Genomic DNA, 7,691 nt, shown 5'->3' on the forward strand with positions numbered 1-7,691 from the left:
TCCTCAAACATGAAGCACAAGAAGAGCCGCATTTAAAACAGAAAACAAACTAAACTGAGCTCTGCCGCTGACGTCCCTGCTAGCATCGCTATCCCTGCTGTTTGTTGGCTTGGCAGAAAACTTAACAAGAAATATTCACATACTCACAGGCGTATCGACGAAATAGAAAACACCTGTATGTAAATGAATATCCCTACACACAACTCATGCTCTTCATGTGATATCCCAACAAGGTAACCGCAGACAATCAGTAGATATCTGAATAGACACCCAACGTTTGTGTCTGAGCGCACTAGTTTAGGGGCCCCGGGGCCACGGCCGAGTCAGGGTGCAGTTTGATAGATGACTTATGAGCAGGGGAGGAGTGGAGTGTGTGTACTCGTCTGCATACTTGAGTGTGTGTGTGTGTGTGTCACAAAAGGCACAACGGGTGATTTGTGATCTGGTTGAAGACATTTTTGCCATGCGGGTCAAGTTCATTCTGAGTTAGATTGTAAAGACGTGGCTTGTAGTGAAGATGCCCTGCAGCGGGTGAAGCAGCAGAGCATGCTGGGTAAAAAAAAGAGGCACAAGCTTGTTGCACATGCACATTTTGGTAGAGAGAGCATGCGTGTGACAGTGCGATGACAGATGAGCACCATTAAAAAACACGCACACATACTGTACTGTCACCCGAGAGGATATTGATTTACACCCCCACACACACACACCTGCAAGGCAACTGACACACACGCACAGACAGTTATATGCACTTTACAGCGGTGAGAGTGCACCAATCTCCTGTGGCAAACGCAATTAGACCACCCAGGAACCTCTAAGGCCTCTTGTAAAAGATTGGTCAAGAATAGTAGGCATGAGAGCATACCACACACACACACATGCTTCTTCACATGCACATAAACCCACAGTTTTAGACACATTCACATACAGAAACTAAAATCTCACACAGGGAGCACATTCCTCCCCCAAGGCCCAACAGTCCCCTATTGAAACAACATTTAGTTTCACTAGATCCCGATTTGAATTTGCATCTGTGCACAACTACACACACTCATAAATACCAGTCCCCTTAACTTGCCTTTTTTCCATCAAGACATGTGTTTTTATTTTTTATTTTAAATATCTTGCATCACCCCCCTTGATCCAGATCGCCACCAAAATTGACCTGAACTGCATCTTCTAAAATTTCGTGGTAAACTGTCCAGTAGTTTTTTCGCGTGATCCTGCAGATTATCAGACAAACACAGAAAAAGACATGACCACAGCGGTGAAAAGAAACTCCATTTGCCTATGATCCTAAAATTCCCTTCTTTCTAAGTCAAGAGGCTGAGTCACCAAGACACAGGAGAGACATGAGAGAGTGGGGAAGGCATGCAGTCAAGGTCACGGGCAGAAGTCTGGAAATCAAGAGTATATGTTTGGCACCTCGGCTCTTTGAACCACACACGGGACTTTAAACCCTCCCCTCTTCTATGTCTGGGGGGAGGATCCTTCCATTAAAGAAAATAAAATCAAAAAGCGGGGGCGATGGAGAGGCTGAGTCAGAGTTGAGGAGGTGAGGTGTGGGCGAAACGCTTCCTTTTAACTAAACGTCTAATTAAACACAATAGATAATTCACTCACTGACACACAAATGGGCAACAGGTTTACACAAAGTCTGCAGATTTTACCACAAGCTCACAGACTGATATCACTGGTCTGGCATCAGCATCCTACTCCACCATTAACTGTGGGACAATGGGTTCACAGTATATCAGAGGTGGGCTGAATGAAGTCTTTGTGGACCAGAAGAATTTAATAAGAAGAGTGATTACAGACTCACGCTGACCTCTGGATAGACACAGGGAGGGAGAGAGAGAATATGAAAGATATTTGAAGATGCAATCTTTGTAACTGAGGTCATAGTTAAAGCTGGTTTTGTACTGGACTGAATTACTGAATTATATTGTCGGTTTTATTTAAAGAGGAATATGAGAAACACTTCTCAATATCATGCAGCTCAGCACAGCTCTATCACATGATCTCAAAGCTGAAACATATCAAATTAATAAAAACCTTTAAGTCGCTGTCAGAAAAAAGAACATTACAGGTCCAGTAGATTGTATTAGATGGTAAAGCTGAACATGAAGTGACCACTGAGTTTTCTCAACATGCAACCTTGACTATAGCTGTCATCTTTGTGTACTTTGCACAAACGCCTTGGAACAATCTGTGACATATTGCACATATTTAACATTTTTTTGACTTTTTTTTCATACAATTTTCCTGTAGTTTTTTGTATTGCTTATTGCTCTTCAGCAGGATTACACAAACACGACTGGACGCAATCCCCACTCAACTTTGTGGGAGAATGAGACACGGGCCAAGAAAAATCCCATTAAATTCTAAACATTTAAAGATTTCCCAGGGAATAAGAGACTGATCATGATGAAAAGAGGCACATTTAGGTAACTGATATCTACGAGTGTGTGTAAAGTTTGGTGCGGCTTGATTCAATTGAAGGGGGCTGTTGGGCCTTGGAGGAGGTGTGCTCTCTAAGTGTCCCTAGTCTAGTTCACACGTGTTTGACACAGCTCTTGAAGGTTGAAACACTGCATTCAAACCAAACGTTACCCAGGGCCTCTACTTTCTCAGCACAACAGTAAAACACTTCTAAGTGATTGCTGAGCTGCTCGATCCGAAACCAAGCAAATTACTTCTTTGTCCTGAAAACTAAAGACTGTATCATACATGGATCAATGCTAGAACACATGTAGGAAACTAAAGGAAAGTTAAATCTCCCTAACCAGATGCCGAGCATAACCACCAGAGATCATTTACATACATGTGTTCAACAGAATGTGCTCTGGTCAAAGAGACATCATGTCACGATGTGTAAACTCACAGACAGGATCTTCTCATGGGCTGTGAATGAAGGATGACACAGGATGAGCTTCACTGACGCTCAAGTGACTGTTTCAGGTGTCAATCTGAGACAAGCTTCCTGATACACAGGAAACACAAAGTCAATGCCCAACGCTGGCAAGTGGCCAGCAGGAGTCACTAAAGTTCACAAAGTTGGAAGGGCACTTTTCAAAGTCAAAGTCAACTTTATCGTCAATCCTGCCAAATGTACAGAATATAAACGGGATTAAAATGCTGTTTCTCTCTCATCCCCAGTGTAAACATATAAGTAGACAGGACATATAAGTACGCAACATGTTAAGTACTCAAAACATGGTGGATCGGATGAGAGTAGTGCAAACCGAAAAAGTGCAAAAATGGATAGAGAGTGCAAAAATACTTCATGGGAAGTAATGTAATGTACAGCCACGGGATGTAGTAAATAGCAGTTAGAGATAGCAGCAGTTATTGTGATCACTCTTCTTTTATAGGATCGGCTCACTGTAAATAAAAACACACACAACCATACCTAATGTGCGTTTGCTGTGGATCAGCTTATTCTTCACACAGAACAATGTGGATATGAGGGTGTGCATTAAGCTGTGAGAGGAAACAGATTAGAGCTAAGAGCTGGAGTTAGATCAGTGTTACTTCTGCTGAGAGCCTGCATCTGATTACTGCATACATGAGGTTCAGCTTGTCACCCTCTCTCTCTGTTCTCCTTCCTCCTCTCCCTCCCTCACCCTTTCAATCTCCTTCCTCCTCTGACCAGCTCCAGACGGCAGCGAGGCCCGGGCATACCAGCACGTCATGGCTGACAACAGAGGTGTGCTGTGGTGCACAGACCCCGACTGATTTATTGGTTGGGCGGGAAAAAATTGGCCGATATGAGCATTCACAAACATTTCAGCGTCAGTGTTTTATATTTGACTTAAAAGAGGTGTTTATTATCTTGGATCTTTTCATGTTCAGATTTATGATCAAGTTTATCGTTACACTATAATATATCATGTCTCAAATTACATAAGGGCTTGACAATCATATCTTAGTAATCATTGCCAATTTTTCTTTATGCACACATCGGCTGATATAGCCATATCTCAGAATATTCCCAGAGGCAGAGGTGGAGGACGCACAACTGCTGTGAAACAAAGACACACAAAGGGCTTTTCTTTTTAATTAAACTATTGCACTGCTGAGATGACTGGTTTATTCTTCTCCACCACCTTGACCCTGTGTTGACTGCATATGACAAATAAAACTTGAAACTTGAAACCAATGAAATATCAACACAGTGCAGTTTCCCTGGGAACAGATCAAAAGGCCCAGTGTGGAGTCAGGTTTTGGCACAGCTCCGGCCAAACCCAACCGGAGTGACACCTCCGGAGCACCTGGTGACAGACAGAAAACAGGCTCGTCCGCTGACACTACACTGTCACTACTGTCAACCCTGCCCACAAGTCAAAGCCACTGTACTACACTGATAATATGTAGCACCGTGGTGCTGTGGGCTCCTGCTGCCCTCCGTCTATCCATCTAGAAAACAGAGCTCTGTGTCTGACACTGATTTACTGATCATCCAGCAGACAAAATATCCCATGGACATGCCAACTAATGTAGTATGCCCAGTGGACATTCCTTCTGCTGCTCTTCCTTGAAAGGAAAACGGTGGACACACACGCATAAGACATTAAAAGTCCAAGAGGATTCTCCCTACCCTGTCTAGTGCCCCTGAGCAAGGCACCTTACTCCCCTAACATCTGCTCCCCGGGCGCCGTACATGGCTGCTCACTGCTCTGTGTGTCCTGCTTTGTTCACCAGATGGGTTAAAAGCAGAGGACAAATTTCCGAACAATTAAATTGCATGAGTGTGTCTGTGCATGTGTGTGGGATTAATAAATGTATCTTATCTTATCTTAACATGGTCACTGGAGCCTGATACACCAGCAGGGATTAATATACTGCCCAATTCCATCTCTGAGGTAATCAACAAATATGCATCAGAAACAGACGAAAAGGCCGACCTCTAATTAATTTACACGTAACGCTTTTATACAGAAATGTTAAGACGTCCCTTAAACGGTTAAAAAGGGCAACAAAAGAAATGACTATATTCTTGGCGCATGCATTTGATTTTCACTCTATTGTGCTGTTGTGTTGACGTAAATGGGCTCCTGCACAGCTCCCACTGGTGTGAAACAGACCGTGTGTGTGTGTGTGTGTTGGCTCACACTGGTTCCACCTCAGTGCAGGAATCTGCGGTTTGGTTGCGTGCAAGCTCTCACGTTTGACTTTTCACATGGCTGCACGTGAGCACGACTAGGTTCCCAGTCGAGCTGCAGCAACAGGCACCAGCCCCAAAAAACTGATAACGTGGGTGGTCACTGCAGGTAGTGAATGGGAAATCATCTTAGATCGTTGTACATATAATCAGACATGTCCCACGAGATTCTCTGGTTGTGATGAAGGTGGTGCGGGAGAAAAGAAGAAGAGGAGCAAGGCAATAATGGCAAGGACACTGATGTAGACCAATGTCGACCAGGCAGTAACTGTTGAATTGCAATGAAGAACCTGAGGTTAATTATCCAGTAATAACCATCTTTTTCCCCAAGTGGGTTCATAAATCTAAGCTAATGAAGTTATTCCCATTTTGAGACGTGTCGTCCACTTACGAGTATACCTTCCAAACCCATTACACACTGAGTCCCAGTCTCCTATCAAATCCATCACAGCATGATGAGTCTGGACTGAGGGAGCTGATGGACAGAAAAAGACGTCCAGCAACATTACTGCAGAAGTGAAAGGATGAATTCAGCATAATGTGAATCTGACATCACCTGATCAATCGTGAGCCACAAAGAGTCCTGGACAGATCTTTGTAATTAGTTATTTAAAAAGGACAAATATTCAAACTGTTGATGAGGCCGTTCAGGCTCAGACAGACTGGGGAGTAAGTTGAAACATAGCGCCACCAAGCGGTGACACCTGATAACTGCTCAAAACAGCTGCCACATTTTTCTGCTGTTTTGAAATAAGATCACATGTTTTGAATTTGCAATCTAAACAGAATCTCAACAAATCACCAACGATTAAATTAACATAAAAAACCTTGCTGATTACTGTAAAAGTTGTTGATATGCCAGTAATAATATTTCATATGATTTCACAGTAATTTCCAAGGTTTTGAATTTGAGCAGTTTCATGTTCTGTTGGGTGGATTCAGTGCTGTAAGTAAGAGCAGAGTGCACTCCAGACAGTGAGGTGATCCACTCAGCTTTCATATTCATCTGTTATAACTGATATGTGGTATTCATAGTGATACTTTCTGTAGGTTTTGTTTGTGTGTGTTTTTAGTTTTTTTAGTTTTAGTTTTGTTTATTTCATTCACAGACCAAACAAAACAATCTTTCAGGGGATAGGCGGCCCCACTTTTGTGTGCTGAAAAGCTATGTTGATTTCCCAGTCAAAGGATACAATCACTACTATAAACGGATCAACTCGGGGTTGAATGCACTTATTGTAAGTCGCTTTGGATAAAAGGGTCAGCTAAATGAAATGTAATGTAATGTAATGTAAAGGATTGTGTCTTTTAAATCCATCCAATCTTTGTCTGGAGGATATGGACACCATGTCCACTTAGCAACATTATATTAGCCGATATGGCTCCAAGTGTGGAATACAAAATGGTTCAAAAAGATTTAGAAAAATAGAAGAAATGCTAAAATCCAATATAAATAGGTCTGTTCTTATTGTCCAGTGTAGTTATATTATGTGAGATTTAGAGTCACAGGATCATATAACATGGAAGCTTTTGAAAAAAAAAAAAATTATTATTCATTTTAAATAGAAGAACCACTAACATTCTATATAAATAGGTATGTTCTAATTGTCCAGTGTATGGAGAGCCCTCTCTAATGTGTCAGTCCTAAATCTCCAGTAGGTTTATAGCTGAGTTGAGGTCAGAACATACGAATCACAACTTTATTTCTGATCAGACAATTCAGTACCTCCTTATGTCCTGTAGATGGTAGCATTGTCATGCTGGAAGAGAAAACTCCCATCAGGATGGAGAGGTTTCATCAAAGTGGTGACTCAAAAGTAACAGTGAAATAATCACATTATTGAGAAGAGGTTTGCATATTTCATAAAATTAAGTAAAAGTATGGTCAAATACTTGTTTTAACACATAAAAGACACAAGGTTGTACTTGTATGTTGACATTCAACTTGAAAGCAAGGTGCTGAGCCTGTGCTAGCTCCACAAACATCTAACATTCTTCTTTCCTTATAAATCTGAATTAGTTTTGAAAACCTGAATCTTGATAGATATGCATTGTGACATTAATATCTTTATCATTTCTGATATGTATCTTTACTTTCACATCAGAAAATAAAAAATGGCAAAGAAGAGAAAAACACAGGTGGAAGAAAAACCATGAACAGTTCTTCTTTCCTGGCAACTATTGTGATGTCATGATATTATTAGTTACCTGTGTTTCACGTGTTGGTAGATGTCATCCACGAACCAGAGGTCGTCCACAGTTACCTGAGCTGCTGAAGGGGTCAAACATTCAAGCAACAGGTGGTAAATTTGTCTGTCACCAAAAATATAGGCTAGAACCTTTCTGATATATATCGGTTTGGCTGAAATATTGACCGACGAACTTTCCATTCCCTTCATTGTATTTTTACTGGTTTCTTTCTTGAGTCTGTATTTTCACTCTCCCCATTTGCTGCTGCACAGCAAAGTCCCCCTTCATCTTTGGAACTCATAAACATTATCTAATCTAATATTATCTTATCTTTTTC

This window comes from Limanda limanda, chromosome 11 (genome assembly GCF_963576545.1).
Source record: "Limanda limanda chromosome 11, fLimLim1.1, whole genome shotgun sequence".
In the NCBI taxonomy this organism is placed as follows: Eukaryota; Metazoa; Chordata; class Actinopteri; order Pleuronectiformes; family Pleuronectidae; genus Limanda; species Limanda limanda.